We start from the raw sequence: 17,336 nt of genomic DNA on the forward strand, positions 1-17,336 counted from the left end.
CGGATAACCCCTTTAATTTTAGTGGACGTCTATGTTCCTTCTAGTACAAGAGCCAAACAGGACATGACTCTTTGCCCTACTACTTGAGGATAATGCAGTCATTACAACCACACCTATTGATCACAGATACATACATTTAGGAATATGTAGTATTTAAAGACAAACATTAGCAGTAGAATGGGTCATACTGATGAGTTCATCATTCAAGATCACTGCCTGACATCACTAATGCTCTTGTGGTTCAATGTACTCAAACTCTGCTGCCATGTTCCAAAAACAAGTTGAAAGCCTTGCCAGAAGAGTGCAGGCCGTGATCACAGGATTAATGATCGATCACTTGTTTTATGGCATGATTTCTATGATTACAGATGAAATTATAAGATCTTTCTTAAATTTGCCAAAAAAAAGAAAATAAAGTTCATAAGGTTCTTGGATTTTTTGAATGTTTTTTTTATTTTTTTGACATGTTCTTGTAAATGTCATGTTCCTGGAATTCTGTATTCTTCAACAATTACATCATTAATAATGTACTCTAAGGAAAAGCCTTAGAAAAATCTTTAATTATTGCAAAACCAGACTGAGTTAAAACAACTATAGTTTTGTTTGTGTTTTTTTAATTTCAATTTATGTGCCTTATAATGTCAGGAAATGACTTTAGTCTATAACAACCATATCAAGTCAACATTTTAAAAGGCGGTGACCAAAAACTGACATGCGTTACAAGCATTTTAATGGCTTTTTTTAATGCATTTTTTGGTAGAGTTCTTTATTTTGTGTTTTGACCAAGCATTTTTCAAGTCCTATAAATAAGCCTCACATCATACCGTTGAGTATGCTAAGTTTCGAAAAAAACGCCATTGATCCCAAAAACAAATACCACAAACCAAAATTCTCTGTATGTACGCTCTCACATATTTTGCTATAGATTTTTAAAGGACATCTGGCCGCACTGTTTTTGTGAAAAAAATAAAATGTGCCAATAAATGCAGCAAAAAAACTCCCAGAGAATGCAAGTAAATACTGTATATGTGATTCCAGGTTTAAAGACAAACTCTGGGTATGATACACAAAGTCCGCTGCTGGTCCCTCCAACTTCTATCTCACAGCTGTCCCTCAACCAGGGTTAGATTATAAGTATGGGAAAAGGGGTATTTGCCTGGAGCCTCCACCAGCAACGGTTCTCCAATCCAGCCCATACCAACTACAATACATGTATCATTTAAAAAAGGTATAAAGTGTAACTCCAACTATAAGAATGTTTTAATATAAAAATAACTGCTTTTACGAATATTTATTACAATGGGTCAGAATTCTTTGCTCGGAGCTCTGATGTCCCTTCAGTCTGCACTGATAACTAGAAGAAATCCAGAAGACAAATGTGCATTTTATTATCACTAGGGAGAGGGGGATAAGCAGCTGTCAGACACCTTAGCTGCTACAACTCCTAGGCTTCAGCTGCCAACACAACCTGGGAGTTGTAGTTTTGCAGCAGCTGTAGAGCCACAGAATGGAGACCACTGATTTATAAGATAAAGCTATGGCGGTAATTTATGCTTCTCTTTCTCAATACATTACACTTTCTGGTGGGTCCACATTGCCCACACATGCTTTACTTACAAGTGGGCCCCACATAGGTCTACATTAGTCTCAAAACAGCATCATCTGGTTACTTCTTGAAGGCCCAGTGAGACCTCTTAGTACATATATATCTAATGCTCCCCTTAAGATCTTTAAAATCCGATTATCCCTTTTCCCAGGATTTTGAGGAATGTCAGCAGAGAAAAGGAAATCTGCATTGCAGCACGGAAGATTTCTATTTCCAACTTTTTGAACTGTTAATCTTTTATTATGACATGTTTTGGAATACAAATGTATCCAGGGTTTCTTTTTTACAACAATGTGCTGAAGTCATGGTCATGGTTAAATTGCTGGTTTTATTATATAGATCCATATGTTAACAATAACTCCAGTTTTATGTGTTTTCTTCTTCTACCACCACAGCTGGTCTGCGTTTCCTTACAGCCGTCACCCTGTGAAATTAAGTACATGCAAAGCGCACATTGCATTGTGAATATACTGTATATCAGATTCTCACACAGATATGCTGGATTATTTACAAAGGTCACACAATGAATGATGGATATATACACTTCGTTACAAAACGTAAAAAAACACTAGACTGCAACTCCATGTCCACTTCTGGGGTGTGTGCAATATGTGGCCTCTGACGCGTTTCAGGGGATTCGTTGTGTGAGTTATGTTCATTAAATGATACAAACACAGTGACCTGCATAAACAATAAGAGACAGACTTACGTTACACATTAGAAGAGCACGGACTTAACTAGACAACACAATCGCATAACTTCTAACATGTGTATAGCAGACATACACAAGGGAATACAGACTGGGTAGAAATAACGTCTCGGACTCTTTCAAAGTATTTAACAGAAATTGCAAAAGGAAAAATATACGAGAAACAAATGTTAGAAAATATGTATGATATGTGATAGCAGAGGATGAAGAGATCTGAAAAAAACACACAAGGAAGAATCTGAATTTCTCTTTAAAAAGTATTTGAACTCAAAAATTTATATTCATAGTGGCAATTGCCAATGCCCGCCCCACGACTATTTCACATATTGATCAACAGGATTTTACCATTTTCTTTCAATCTTTATAGCAGTCATCTCCAACCTGTGGCTCTCCAGTTGTTGCAAAACTACAACTCCCAGTATGCAATTATAGCTGCACACATGCTGGGAGTTAAAGCTTTGCAAAAGCTGGAGGACTACAGGTTGGAGGTCACTGCTTTATAAAATAGAAAGAGTGGGGCACCTAATAACAGCACATAAAAAAAACAGAAGAAAAGAAGTTAAATTGTCCACTAAAATCTAATGTTGGCAGCGAGACCCCAAAAACTGTGTGAGAAAACTAGTGAAATGATGCAATGAAAAATTTTGTTCATCAATGGGTATTGCAATGTAACTGTGGTCTCTTTATTTAGGTATATTTTAGCTTGTCACCAGGGCCATCACAAGTTATAGGCCGAGAAGGCCAAGGCTACCAATAAGAAGGTGAAGGGCGCCATGCCTTTAAACTTCATTCTACCACACACTGGATGATGTGTCCAAGCAGCTGATCGTTTTGGGGATTAATGGGTATTTCCCTGAAATTCTATGAAAGATTGTTAATCCAACAGCTATCATGTTGACCTTCTGGAACCAAGGGGACGGGTGCCTATTTTGAAACTAATAGAAACTGGGGAGGGAACCTCCAGCTCACCTAACACACTCCAGTGTGTTTGTAGAATAGCACTCGGATCCTCGTGTCGGCACACGGTGGAGTAGCAAAGGAAGGAAGGATAGGATCCAGCGCTGGGTCGGGTTTAAAATGGATTTTCTGTTCCAAGTTTAATGGCATCGGTTTAAAAAGGAAGTCCAGTTGTATATGTCCTGGGTGTGTAAGAAAGTGGAGGTATTGTCCTCGGGGCCTACGCGTTTCGGACGACTGCCGCGTCCTTAAACTTGGCTGTAGTGTACAGCCAAGTTTAAGGACGCGGCAGTCGTCCGAAACGCGTAGGCCCCGAGGACAATACCTCCACTTTCTTACACACCCAGGACATATACAACTGGACTTCCTTTTTAAACCGATGCCATTAAACTTGGAACAGAAAATCCATTTTAAACCCGACCCAGCGCTGGATCCTATCCTTCCTTCCTTTCCTATTTTGAAACCCCTGATGTGGGCAGCAAGGGAGCTTCAGCCAACACTGACAATCACTACCTTTCATCTTTAGCACTTATCGTAGGTGAAAAGGGTTGTCCCATCTGGACAAGCCCTTCTTTAAATGGGGGCCCAATAGTGATTAGCTAATCTCCGTGATCTCGTGTCTGCACATTTTTCCCATAGAGGCTATGCTGAGACTTTCAGAATGGGAACTGCTCTTTGCAGTGGCTCCCTGCTCTTTGCAGTGGCTCCCTGCTCTTTGCAGTGGCTTCCTGCTCTGGCTCATAAAGGGGAGCTGCAAGTAAGGGACCTACCACTATCGTGACCACATGCCCTAATAGGACAATTCATTTAACATTTGGTCAACATTTGTTCTTCTATATATTGTCACCGCAATTGTTACATTCAGCTCCGCTACACATTTGTTTTGTTTTTTTATTTCTTCACTTTTCTGACTTGAAATGAAGACCAATTAGGTTTTAGCTGAATAGTTAATTATAATAGGAAATGTGTCATCCAAAAATGACCAATTGCTTAAATGTCGTTTTTATGTCAAATATATTTTTCAAGAATTTGTGTGGATTTGTTTTTTTCTCTTTGTCATTATCTATATTAACCCTTTCAGGACCAAGGGTCATCGATACCTCAATGACCAGCCCCATTTTTTCAAATCTGACGTGTAATTTTATGTGGTAATAACCATGGAATGCTTTTGCCTATCTAAGCGAATCAGAGATTGTTTTCTCGTGACATATTGTACTTTATGTTAGTGGAAAAATTTGGTCAATAAATTCATAGCTTATTTGTGAAAAACACCAAAATTGAAAGAAAATTTGCAAAAATTATAATTTTTCTAATTTTAAATGTAATCCACTTGTAAAACAGATAGTAATACCACACAAAATTGCTGCTAATTAACATCCCCCATATGTCTACTTTATATTTGCATTGTTTTTTGAACATTATTTTATTTTTCTAGGATGTTACAAGGCTTAGAACTTCAGCAGCAATTTCTCACATTTTCAAGAAAATTTCAAAAGGCTATTTTTACAGGGACCAGTTCAGTTCTGAACTGGCTTTGAGGGCCTTATGTACTAGATAGACCCCATAAATCACCAAATTTTAAAAACTGCACCCCTCAATGTATTCAAAACAGCATTCAAAAGTTTATTAACCCTTTAGGCATTTCACAGTAGGGGTGAAATTTACAAATTTCATTTTTTTTGCCGAAATTCATTTGTAATACATTTTTTTCTGTAACACAGAAGATTTTACCAGAGAAATGCAACTCAATATTTATTGCCCAGATTCTGCAGTTTTTAGAAATATCCCACATGTGGCTCTAGTGTGGTAATGGACTGAAGCAAAGGAGCACCTAGTGGATTTTGGGGTCTCCTTTTTATAGAATATATTTTAGGCACCATGTCAGGTTTGAAGAGGCCTTGTGGTGCCAGAACAGTGAAAATCCCCCAAAAGTAGTTTTGGAAACTACACACCTCAAGGAATTTATCTAGGGGTATAGTTAGCATCTTGACCCGACAGGTCTTTTGCTTTATTTATTGGAATATGTCTGTGAAAATGAAAATCTACTTTTTTTCTGAAAAGATATTAAAAAAAATAATTTTTACAAGGAATAAAGAATAAAAAGCACCCCAAAACTTGTAAAGCTATTTCTCACGATTACGGCAATACCCCATATGTGCTAATAAACTGCTGTTTGGACCCACGGCAGAGCTCAGAAGGGAAGGAGCGCCATTTGGCTTTTGGAGCGCAGATTTTGCTTGGTAATAGTTCTGTTTGAGGTTTTGCTGGTATTTCAGTTTATAATGTGGTGGCATATGTAAGCTGTGCGGAGTACATCAGGGCATAATAAGAGGGTATAATAATGGGGTAAATAAATAATTCATAGATGTGTGGCCGGTGACGCACTGATAAATGGTGCCCAATCTTATCCGCTTTTGGACACTCTGCACAATTTCTGTCGCTATATTCTGAGCGCCAGAACTTTTTTTTATTTTTTCTCCACCGGAGCCGTGCGAGGGCTTATTTGTTACGTTACAATCTGTAGTTTTCATTGGTACCATTTTAGGGTACATGTGATTTTTTGATCACTTTTTATTTGATTTTTTGGCAAGCGAAGTGACAGAAAAAACATACATTTTGACAATGTTTTTTGTCCTTTTTTTTACAGTAATCACTGTGCGCTATAAATGACATTTTAATTTATTCTGCAGGTCAGTACGATTATGGCGATACCATATGTATATAGTTTTTTATATGTTTTGTGGCGTTTGCACAATAAAATCACTTTTCTATAAAATTATTTAGAGCCATAATTTTTTTATTTTTCAGTCAAAAAAGCTGTGTAAGGGCTTGTTTTTTGCGGGACGGGCTGTAGTTTTTATTGGTATTATTTTGGGGTACATGCAAATTTTTGATCACTTTTTATTCTATATTTTGGGAGGGGTGATGACCAAAAAAATTGTGATGCTAGTATTGTTTTCTAATTATTTTTTGCAGTGTTCCCCGTGCGGGAAAAATAATATTATAGTTTTATAGTTGGGGTCGTTACGAACGCGGTGATACCAAATATGTGTACTTTTTTTTAACGTTTTATTTTTTTTTTCCTATAATAAAAGTCTTATTGTAGGAAAAAAAAACTTTTTTTGTTTTTTGTAACTTATAACTTGTTTTTACACTTTTATAAAACATTTTTATAACTTTTTTTTTTTTTTACTTGAAGACCTGCAGCACTGATGGCTGCTATAATACATTACACTACCTAGGTAGTGTAACGTGTTATAAACTGTCAGTGTTACGTTGACTGTCACACTGACAAGAAGCCTATGAGGACCAGCTGGTCCTCATAGGCTTCCGTGAATGGCAGACCGGAGGCCGTTGTATGGCCTCCGGTTTTGCCATGCAACCGACGGTAGCACCCGCAATCGGTCCTCGGGAAAGTTTGTTGTAGCAACAAACTTTCCAGTTTGTTGCTACAACAAACTTTCCCTGCGATCACATGATCGGGACCTGAACCAATCAGGTCCCGGTCATGTCTCCGGGACCAGAGGCAGGGGTTAACAGCGCGATCCGGGTGACAGCACTACTCTAAGACACCCGGATCGCGCTTTTAACACCCACTGTGAATTCACTATTCTGTAGAGATCACTTCATATATATATATAGATATACAGTTAGGTCCAGAATTATTTGGACAGTGACACAATCCTCATGATTTGGGCTCTGCATGCCACCACATTGGATTTGAAATGAAACAACGGGGATGCAATTGAAATGTAGACTTTCAGGTTTAAGTCAAGGGGGTGAACAAAAATATCCTGTGAAAAGTTTAGGAATTGCAACCAATTTTCTACACAGCCGCCTCATTTCAGGGGCTCAAAAGTAATTGGACATATTATCATTACCATAAATAAAATGTTTTTTTAATACTTTGTAGAGAATCCTCTGCAGGCAATGACTGCCTGAAGTCTGGAACACATGGACATCACCAAACGCTGGGTTTCCTCCTTTGTGATGTTTGCCCGGCCTTTACTGCAGCCGTCTTAATTTGTTGCTTGTTTGTGGGTCTTTCTGCCTTAAGTTTTGTCTTAAAGGAACAGTGTCATCACAAATAATTTTTTTATATGTTAAAGATGTTAGTGCTTTAATAAAAACGTTTATTTTCATTTGTGTGTTTGTGTTTTACTGTTTCTTATTTTTTACACTTTTTCTTCCCTATGGGGGCTGCCATTTTTTGTTCCATTTCTGTGTGTGTCGATTAACGACACACACAGACATGGAACACGGCAGCCACAGTCCCATAGGGACTGCGAACGGCTCCCGTCCCATTGACTGCCGTGTACGGCGTCTGTGTGGGAACTGCGCATGCGCCGCTCCCACACAGTCCTATTCGAAATTGGCGCCGTCCGGCGCCATTTTCCTGTGGACCGGAAGTCGCGGCCGGACAGTAATATTACTACTTCCGGTCGCGGCTTCCGGACTTGTGCACATGGAACAGCGGCAGCAAAGGGAGCGGACGGGCCGGAGGGAGCCGCGGCGGCAGGAGCAGGTAAGAGATTTCAATGTATGTTAGTGTTTGTGTGTGTTTACTACTGTATGTAAACCTACTACACTGTGGGTTACCTCAAAAAATGGCGACACACAGTGTAGGAGGTTAAACCTTTCAAACCCCTCGTTTATCCCGGCACTAGCCAGGATAAAGGAGGGGGGGATGCTGAGAGCTCACTAGAGCGAGGGCTTTTAACCCAATGTTGCAATGCTGCAATTTTGGGAACAGCTCCATCTAGTGACCAAAAATGGGTAGTATTATAAATTAGAAATAATTTATAATATTACATGGACTCGTGCAAAAAAATAAAAAAAATTTGAACAATGTTTAATCACCCACACACTAAATGTTTAATTTTTAAAAAAAAAACATGTTTTTCTGGCAACACATTCCCTTTAAGCAAGTGAAATGCAGCTCGATCAGGTTGAGATCTGGTGATTGACTTGGCCATTGCAGAATATTCCACTTCTTTGCCTTAATAAACTCCTGGGTTGCTTTTGCAGTATGTTCTGGGTCACTGTCCATCTGTACTGCGAAGCGACGTCCAATCAACCTGCTGAATTTGGTTGAATCTGAGCAGAAAGTAAATCCCTGAACACTTCAGAATTCATCCAGCTGCTTCTGTCTTCAGTCACATCATCAATAAACACTGGTGACCCAGTGCCTTTGGTAGCCATTCATGCCCATGCCATCACACTGCCTCCACCATGCCATCACACTGCCCCCACCATGCCATCACATTGCCTCCACCATGCCATCACACTGCCTCTACCATGCCATCACACATCCTCCACCATATTTTACAGAGGATGTGGTGTGCTTTGGATCATGAGCCATTCCAAGCCTTCTCCATACTTTCTTCCACCCATCATTCTGGTACAGGTTTATATTAGCTTCATCTGTCCAAAGGCTATGTTCCAGAACTGGGCGGCTTCTTTACATGTTGTTTGGCAAAGTCTAATCTGGCCTTTCTATTTTTGAGGCTGATTAATGGTTTGCACCTTGTGGTGAACCCTCTGTATTTGCTCTCATGAAGTGTTCTCTTTATGGTAGACTTACACACTGATACACCTACTTCCAGGAGAGTGTTCTTCACTTGGGTAGATGTTGTGAAGGGGTTTTTCTTCACCATCGAAAGGATTCTGCGATCATCCACCACTGTTGTCTTCCGTAGACGTCCAGGCCTGTTGGAGTTCACGAGATCACCAGTGCGCTCTTTTTTTTTTCAAGAATGTACCAAACTGTTGATTTGGCCACTCCTAACATTTGTGCTCGCTCTCTGATGGATTTCTTCATTTTTTTCAGCCTAATGATGGTGTTTCACTTGCAATGAGAGCTTCTTTGACTTCATGTTGTGGGTTCACAGCAACAGCTTCCAAATGAAATGCCACACCTGGAACCAACTCCAGACCTTTTACCTGCTTAATTGATGATGGATTAACGAGGGAATAGCCCATGCAGCCCATTAAATAGCATTTGAGATAATTGTCCAATTACTTTTGGTCCCTTGAAAAAGAGGCAGCTACATATTAAAGAGCTGTAATTCATAAACCATTCCTCAAATTAGGACTTGAATACCCTCAAATTAAAGCTGAGTGTCTGCACTTTAAGCCCATATTGATTATATAACTGTATATTCAATATGTTTTGGTAAAATGACAAAACTTGTGTCACTGTCCAAATAATTCTGGACCTAACTGTATATCTATCTATCTATCTATCTATCTATCTATCTATCTATCTATCTATCTATCCATAACACAGGATCCACCATCAACAAAGGGTGATGTACACAGCTCCACATCTCCTCTCCTTGTATAATGACCTCAGCCTAGAAAACTCTTCCATAGAAGTCAATGGGTCTCCTTCTGTTAACAGGTTCCTATGGTCCATGTGGCCGCTGTAAAGCATATCTCTAAACGCTGTTAACAGCAGCTCAGACAAGTGACTTCCCCCCATAATCCATGTACAGAAAATAGAATAGATAAATCTACAACCCAAAAAAAAAATCACAAAAAAAGATTGGGTTTTACTATCTGTTGTTTTTATAAAAAAAATTATAGGGGACACTTTCACTCAAATGTTATAAATAAAATATTACACAACTATATATATATATATATTTTTTTAAAGTTGAGCAATTCAAGTAATAACATACAATAAGTTAAAGTTAGGAAAAGTACAAAATAAAAAATTGATTATAAATGACAAGCACCACTACTTCAGGAAATCAAATTCTCAAATGTGTAAATTGTAAGAAGATGAAGGCGAATATTGTATCTTTGAAAACTAAGACGACTCAGATCATTATCTTACCCATCTCACTTTCATGGGCTCCATCCTGGGATAAAGAGAATAAAGAAATATTACGTTATATATTCTCTATAAGGAGAAACCAGATGGCATACATGCTGAAGTACTGGGCTTAGGTAACTTAGTTCAGTGACAAGCAGACCACTAGATTTATTTTTAATCTTCGGGTACGGAACTTATTCTCCTACAGTGCCACAGGATTAACAGTTAGCAGATGTAGTGACGACATGAAAGGGAAATTAGATCTCATATTGGGAATTCCTTACCTGTAAGCTTCAGAAGGATAGTAAGACTAAAGTTTTACCAAAACTTCTTCTAAGAGCAGTGGTATGCAATCGGTGATACTCAAGCTGTTAGGAAACTACAAGTCCCAGAATGACCTGATAGTCTGCAGAATCTCATAGTTTAATCATAACATATTTTAGAGCATATTATGGAGCTGTGGGCACTCTTTGTGTGTCTCCTTGCCAGAGGCATAACTTGGAACTCCTGGGCCCTAATGCAGAAATCTGTAACCTTTGGCCCCTGCCTGCTATACTACTGGTATCTTCTTTTGGGGTAGAGGGACCTTTGGGCCTCCTGGGGCAACAGGGGACTGCTACCTGTGCATCTGCTTTAGTTATGCCCATGCTCCTTACGCAGGAATGTTCTCCAAGCCATTTTGCTGCCTGAGCTAAAGGTCTCTTTCACACACAGAATTTTCCTGGCAATTTACAACGCATCAAAACACCCTTTCTAAAAATATTAGCTTTATTAAGATGTAACATGTGTTTTTTTAAGGCATTTGGTGATGTTTTTCATTTGGTTTCACTTTGTACATGCTTTTTTTCTGGCATTTTTGTAGTCCGTTAGAGAAGCCTATGGGAAAAACCACCGGAAAAAAACCATAACCTGAGGATGCTGCGTTTGGAAAAAAACGCTGCTGACCACAAAATTGCCTTAAAAACGCCATAAACCAAAAACGCAGTTGTGTGTAGTGCATTTTATATCTTACAATAGATTTTACTGTAACATCTGGTTGCACTAAAAAAAACACAACTAAAAACACTATGAAAAACGCTATGTATGATTCTAGCCAAAATGTGAAATAGAGCTCCACCCTGCCTCAAACTGGTGTTGGGAAAGTAGAGGTTTACTATATAACTGGAAAAATGCTGCCCCCTACCAAATAAAGACGGGTGCCACAGCTTCATACTACTTCGAGCTTGTATGGAGCTGTAATACAGCTACAGTAGGTGCGCAAGGTCATGTACAACAGCTGGAGAGCCTTAGAGTCCTCTTACATGGCCCGTTGATCGGTGCTCGTATGCTCCTTTCACAAGGAGCTGTTATCAGTATTGTATCTGAACGAGCGATTGTTGCTAGGATCTCTTGTCCCCATACATTTCTATCATGTCACCAGCACATCTCCCTGCTTACACAGAAAGATGTGCTGCCGGCAACGATAATATTTATTGCTCCATAAACTACATGATCAGCCAATGAACAAGTATTTGCTTTATTTACACAGGAAAATGATTGGGAACGAGCATTCTTGTTTGCCCAATAATTGGCCAGTGTAAAAGTGCCTTTAGAGAGGCTTAAGAGTGTGTGGTCTTTACCCTGTGGCTCCCCAAATCTACAGCTCCCAGCAGGTTGGAGGCCACCATTTTAGAGAATGAAACCAACAGGTTGGAAGACAAGAACAGTAAAATGAAAAGATTTTTCCAGCTCACCAGTGTCCAGCGTCTTCAGTGATCCAGTGCACGGACCTCACCTTGGCCCAGGCGTCTTCCACAGTAGCAAAAAAAAAGGTATGATCCAGCACTTGTGAAGAAATCTCAGGACTTCTTTTTATAATCATAAAAAATCCACCCAGCACATAAAGACAAAGGACCACTACGCTTACGCGTTTCAAACGCCAACTGCGTTCTTAGCCCCTGGTCAAAGAAACAACATACTTCTCATATTCTCCTCCATACATTGCACTTTCCTGTCTACATAGAGTTAAGTTAATGAGTGCACATGTCATTAGGTCAAATAGAGATCAATAAATCTCCAAAGTCAGCTCAAATGTTCAATTATATTTACATTTCCAGATCTTAAAACAGATTAATTTGCTACATAATGATTAATGTGGCCAAAATCTATCACAGTCGTATCACATCTAACATGTTTATTTTTTGTTTATGAGGATATTATATCCAGAACAGATCCTCCCCCATACCAGCTAAAACAAATTCCTTCAAGGGCAGAAACATTAATGATAAATGAGAAATCTGTGAAAAATTTCCTTCTATTAGTTTCGGAGAGTTTGCTCTGTTCTTAAGTGTCACATTGAAATTTTGGCAGCACTGGGGAAAATTGCATGACTCATGTTTTATATAACTATGTATTGAATATTATATCAAAGTGTCATAATTATTTTTCAGCTCCTTAACTAAAATATAGAAAAATGTTTCACATTTTATTCCAGAATGTTCAGAACTCACTTAAAAGAAAACTTTAGTAAAAAATTAAAAACTCCGCTATCACATAGCATTCATAGGTGTTCTTTAACTGGAAATTGTAAAAGTTGTGTGCACTGTATTCTGTTACATTATGGGTTCTTTAGTGTAGCAGCCAGTGGCAATTATGTCAATGTTATTACTTTTCCCTACACAATTGACCTTTTGCAGGTGCACGCATACAGGGTACCAAGGAAAAGTGGTGGTTGGAAATGATGCATGCTGCTGGTAAAGGCTATCATTTTGTATACACATCTAAGACTCAACATATGGCTATCTGAGGATATATAACAAGCAGTACCATAAACATATATGGCATATCCACAAGATAGATGGCCCTTTGGGAAACCTGTCAAACCTGTGGACATGCTACCCTTTGACTTAAAAGGGTTGTCTCATAAAAACGACCCCTAATGTATAGAGAGTGAGACAGCAACAGACCCGATTAGATAATATTGGAAGGTCTTTACTCCCTCATATAAATCCAGAAAGATCAAGTCCGCCATAGAGGGAGAATTGTTACAGAGCAGCTTTTGCTTCTAGCTCATAGAGGGGTATCCGGATAAGGGACCCTCCTCTACGAGGTCCATATGCCCTATTAGGGTGTATGGACAGGGGTCGTTTTCAGAAAGATAGTAGAGGAAACAGCAACCTTTTTCAGTAAATAGCTTTTATTGTGCCTAAAGTGACATACAAAGTTTCAGCAGCAGCATACAAGTGGCCAAAATGTAAAATTTTAGTATAGTTGCAAGCTCACATGCCATTTTTGTCTATGTGACCAGCATGGAGATTTAAAGGGGTTGTCTGATCAGTCAGTGCTCCCAGGATCCCTGGCAAAGGAAAGCCTTGTCAAGGTAGGCATTTCTTCTGAGACGGCCACTGCAGTGGAAATGTTGTATTACATAGAGGATATTCAGGTGGCCCGAGTCCGCCATAGAGGCAGCAGAGTTACAAAGCAGCTCTTGGTTATAGCTCATAAAGGGGTGTTTGGAGAAGGGAGCCACTGTATGAGGTCCATATGCCCCATTATGGTGTATGGACAGGGGTCGTAGAAAGTAGATAGTAGAGGCAACAGCATCCTTATCAGTATATTGCATTTATTGTGCCCAGTATAAGTGTCATACAGTGTTTCATCAGCAGCATTTCGACCCGTTAGGGTATGTGCACACGAGAACTGGCTTTTACGTCTGAAAAGACAGACTGTTTTCAGGAGAAAACAGCTGCGTTGTTTCAGACGTAAAAGCTCCTCCTCGCATTTTGCGAGGCGTCTTTGACGGCCGATCATTTGAGCTGTTCTTCATTGAATTGAATGAAGAACAGCTCAAATTACGTTTCAAAGAAGTGTCCTGCACTTCTTTTGTCGAGGTTGTATTTTTACGCGTCGTTGTTTGACAGCTGTCAAACGACGACGTGTAAATTACAGGTCGTCGGCACAGTACGTCGGCAAACCCATTCAAATGAATGGGCAGATGTTTGCCGACGTATTGGAGCCGTATTTTCAGACGTAAAACGAGGCATAATACACCTCGTTTACGTCTGAAAATAGGTTGTGTGAATCTTTCTCAAGCTCCAGAGCAACCCAGCCATTGTAATGGGTCGAAACATTGCTGCTGAAACTTTGTATGTCACTTTGGGCACAATAAAAGTGATTTACTGAAAAAGGTTGCTGTTTCCTATGAGTTACATCCTGTATTATATTCCAGAGCTGCATTCACAATTATATGGGCATCAGAGGGAAAATCTCCCAGCATGCCTTGCTGGCTCAATGTCTATGCAAAGCTTGGTCTGGTGATTTGCATTATGGAGTGTTTATACAGTATATATATAGTACATGGTGTAAAGACTAGAGGGGGCATTTGGATCCCAAAGGACATTCTCTTGGCATACGTTTAGTTATTGTACTCCATGGTTACGTTATCATGAAAGTTGGGAGAATTTCCTGGCACATAAGTAAACCTAGCATTATATTTTAATGGAAATTTTCACTCTGTGTTTTTTGTACGGTAACATTAAATCTACTCCATGAAGTACTGAGATTCATCATTTTGGATAGAAATTCTCGGCACAAATCAATTCATGAACATTACATGTTTCCCAAGGAGTTTTTTCTCCACTACGCTCTCTTATTAGATCCCTACAAAGCTCATTTGCCGCTCATATGCCGCTAGCTTTATCTGGTTTGACTATGAGGAATTGCAGAGGGCTTACCAAGTGGGGATAATAGACCTATAAAGCCACAAAACTGCTTTCCAAAGACAATTAGCCGTATTTAATTTCATAACCACTTTCCAGAACTGAATTCCTATGGCTTTGCGGAGCATTTGACTGCTTTTTTCGCCTCCCTAGATTCAATTAGGATCTGAATTGTTGACATGAAGAGAACAAACGTAGTACAGAGTGATTACAAAGCAATACATTAAATAATATGCAAATATGTCAGTTTACAGGGTAGACGGACTCTATTCATCAAGATTTTCCCAGGAGGCCGCATTCTCAGTCCATTACTGATTGAAAAGACTTGACAAATTAGGTGTCCTGATTAACATCTTTATGTCTCTCTCCCCTAATCTCCTTGCTATGCATCCTAATTTCTTAAATCAGTTTCTGGGTGGTAATAGTGGCATGAAATAGGAATTATAAGCCATAGCGGAATGCAATGCAAATGAGAAAGCCAATTCATTGTAACAAGTCATTATGTACCAGAAATTAATAATCAGTGGTTGGGATGCGTATAGGTCCTTGTTAGACTAAATAGATAAAGGCTTAATAGAATATTTGGTGACAATAGATTAAAAATATATATTTCTTTCTCAATTCTAGTAAAATCCTTTAACATTGGCATCGGCCTAAATAGTAAATTCTAGGCTAATTGTTGTTAAAAGCTTAAATTGGAGTAATAATAACTAACAGCCAAGATACTTTCCATAATTTAGAACCAATTATTTAGTTACCAAACATGCAGTGATTATTGCGCTGACATGTAATTATTGGTCAGATTAGCAAATGTAATAGCACAGGGCAGTACTGTTCAAATGACGTCCATTTATTTTTTATATTTTTTAATTGTGATATGCTACCAGTTCTCTTACTCTATATGATAAACTTAAAGGCTATGTAAACCTTTTGAAAGTGGATGTTTTTTAAAAGAATAAAAAAAAGGTCAATCAGTGTGTTTTGTGCAACTTTATTATTCGTTTTTATTAAAAATAATTTTTACTTTTTGAGATACAGCCGCTCTGTATCCTGTTTTTACAGAGCAGCTGTATCTTTCGCTGAATCCTGTTCCCGTCAGGTCCGCGGGACTGAAGATGTGATCGATAACTGGTGGATCCTGCATGTTAGAAACACGCAGGACCTGCTGACACTGAACCCGTCAGTCATGCGGACCTGACAGATTCAGGTCTTAGCGCTCCATACAGCTGCTCTGTATACAGGATATACTGTATATTTCGGCTGTATCTCAAAAAGTAAAAACTATTTTTAATAAGAACTAATTATAAAGTTGCACAAAACACACTGATTGATCTTTTTATTTAAAAAAAAATTGCTTTCGAAGGTTTACATAGCCTTTAAAGTGGTTGTCAGAGAGCAGAGAAAAGGGTCTGTTTTTTTTCCTGAAACAGCGCCACACTTGTCTATGGGCTGTGTCTGGTATTGTAGCTCAGCCCCCATGGACAAGAGTGCCACTGTTTTTGTTATCTCAGAAAACCCCTTTAAATCTCTGCATTTGTCCATATATTGAAACTGTTGTTTGGTGTTAGAATTATATGTATTGGATGCCTGTATAGTACTTTAAATGCAACATAAAACTAGCCATAGAAATAAGATAGACGTTGTCGGAACCCACAAATTTTGACGTTCAACATTTCAGTTGTTCAACAATCTTATGTGTATGGTGGCTTTCAACTGTCCCCGATGGCAGATGTTGGGGAGAGAGGGATCGAGCATGTTGGATTACAACATGCCTTTTCCTTTATTCCTGCAGGAGATAAACTACTGCAAGAAATGTCTGGCAGGGACTTATTCCCCTCTCCCTACTGAAGCTGAGCCAAGTGTGCATGTGAAGGATGATGTCGGAAGAATAGCTGTCGACTGACATCTATCTCATATGACCGACTTAAGGGTTGCTCAATGGTGCGTTATATTACTACAGTTTCAGTGCACTATAGATTGTCATGTTTTTCATATGTTTATTGGACCGTTGGGGGTACATGTAATCATATGTGTATGAATAATAATCATAATAATAATAGGTAAAGAAAAGCTAGGGGGGAATTATGTACTAGAAAAATCTTCCTGTTGCCAACAATGGTGAGTTGGATATTATGAAATTTGTATTATGTGTTGTTCATTCTTCCATGGCCCTGAAACTGTGTGCCACATTTGTATATTTCCTTGCCTTGGTAAGTCTTTCACATAGGCTAAGAAAGCGGTGTTCCCATTTATTTCTGTGTTCGGTAAGGAAAGTTACGTCTGTTCTAAATGCCACAAGGTAATAGTTCCCGGGCCATTACCTGGAAGGGTGGGGTCTGGTCGTAGCGGGTCGAGCTATAACATTCTCACTGCATAATTTGATTCAAGTTTTGTTACGATTGTGAAGCGTTGATATAAAATATCAATTGGAATTTTTTTTGCCTGTTTAGATGGTCCTATCTGGGTTACCCCTTGTCTAAATGAGGACTCGCTGACATTGGACTGATCACCATGGGCTGGGCATCTGAAACTTCCGGCAATAATCTG

The sequence above is a fragment of the Rhinoderma darwinii genome, chromosome 10 (assembly GCF_050947455.1).
Source record: "Rhinoderma darwinii isolate aRhiDar2 chromosome 10, aRhiDar2.hap1, whole genome shotgun sequence".
Taxonomy (NCBI): Eukaryota; Metazoa; Chordata; class Amphibia; order Anura; family Rhinodermatidae; genus Rhinoderma; species Rhinoderma darwinii.